The sequence below is a fragment of the Amphimedon queenslandica genome, unplaced genomic scaffold, assembly GCF_000090795.2.
Source record: "Amphimedon queenslandica unplaced genomic scaffold, v1.1 AMPQUscaffold_13517, whole genome shotgun sequence".
NCBI lineage: Eukaryota > Metazoa > Porifera > Demospongiae > Haplosclerida > Niphatidae > Amphimedon > Amphimedon queenslandica.
The window spans coordinates 720,767-722,415 of record NW_003546247.1 but is presented as its reverse complement, the minus strand read 5'-3'; positions in this window follow the sequence as shown (position 1 = coordinate 722,415).

Sequence of the window (1,649 nt, the reverse complement as noted above, 5' to 3'; positions counted from 1 at the left end):
CTGAAGTAGAACTTCCTGATACAAGGAAGATGATGAGCCTCAATTTCTGGGTGAAATAATGGAAGAAGTAGCTGATATTGCTGACATGCATATAAATGTACCTAATTTAACATTAAAGCAAAGAGAGGCAATGCTTAATCTAGATCAAAAAAGAATTATTGATAAAATTAAGAGTCATCTTATAAGTCAAAAAGAACGTGAAGATTTATTAGAGAATGAGTCTTCAAGACTACTTAGATTAGATAATATCAAACCGCTAAGGATGTTTATTAGTGGTGTAGGTGGAACTGGTAAATCGTTTTTGATAGAGGCAATAATATGCCTAGTGGATGACATATGGCATCCAAAAAGTGGTGAAATCATGTGTGCTATAATAGCACCAACAGGTATAGCCGCATTTAATGTAGGGGGACTAACAATACATAGGTTATTTCAGTTACCAATAGAGCATGAGGGAAAGACAGCTGGATATTGGGCTTTGAGTAAAGAAGCTCAGAAAAGAATAAAAATGATACTTAAAAATTTAAAAATTATAATAGTAGACGAGGTATCTATGGTATCCAATCTAAATCTAGCATACTTACACATGCGCTTAGAAGATATATTTGGAACTGATGAATGGTTTGGATCCAAAAATATTTTATTTGTAGGTGACCTTTTACAATTGCCACCAGTTAATGGTAGGCCAGTATTTAAAAAAATTAGCAACAAACTAGTACAAACTAGACTTGGAGCAGCAAATGTAGTTAACATAAGGAAACAAACAGTAGAATATGATGAACTAACAATCAATGAGCGAAAAAAGGAGATGAAACTTTCTTTAAGATGCTTGATTCTGATAGGCATGGCTGTGTTACTGATGAAACTATTGATACGCTTAAGAGTCGCGTATTTAAGGTTTCAATACAAAAAAATATAAGGAATTGGAAAGTGAAGGAACAAATCCTCCAATTTGCCCATTTTCTAAGGTAGACGCCTGCCAAAAAATCAATGAATTAATGTTAGAAAGTCTAGAAACTGAGAAAATAGAATTAGCATGTGTTGATGTTGTTGATAAAAGTGGCAGCACAGCAAAATTTGACAAAAAACAAGAAAAAAAATTAGAGAAACTAAAAGATCAACCAAGCAAAACAGATGGTTTATAAACTGTATTGTCTTTAGCAGTAGGCTGTAGAGTAATGCTAAGACGTAATATTGATGTGACAGTAGGATTAGTTAATGGGGCGGGGCCATTGGTACAGTAATGGGTATTTCTGCTACACGTATATCAATCAAATTTGATCATATTGATGTACCTTGTGACATAGAAAGGGTTGCATCTAGATTTATGCTATCTAAGAATTTGTATATACATAGGAAACAGTTTCCCCTAATACTTTCTTATGCTGTTACTATACATAAATGTCAGGGCCTCTCACTAGATACAGCCATTATTGATTTATCGACTGATGATTTTGGAGATGGTATGGCATATGTTGCATTGTCTGGTGTACGCACATTAAATGAATTACATTTATTATCATCTGCTCCTCTCTTTGTTAAAGTTAGTAATCCGTGCATTAACGAAATTAACAGCCTCAGAAGTAAATTTCGGAATGACTTACCTCAAATCAAGAAAAGTAAAGGAAAGAAGAGAAAGATTCAAGTGA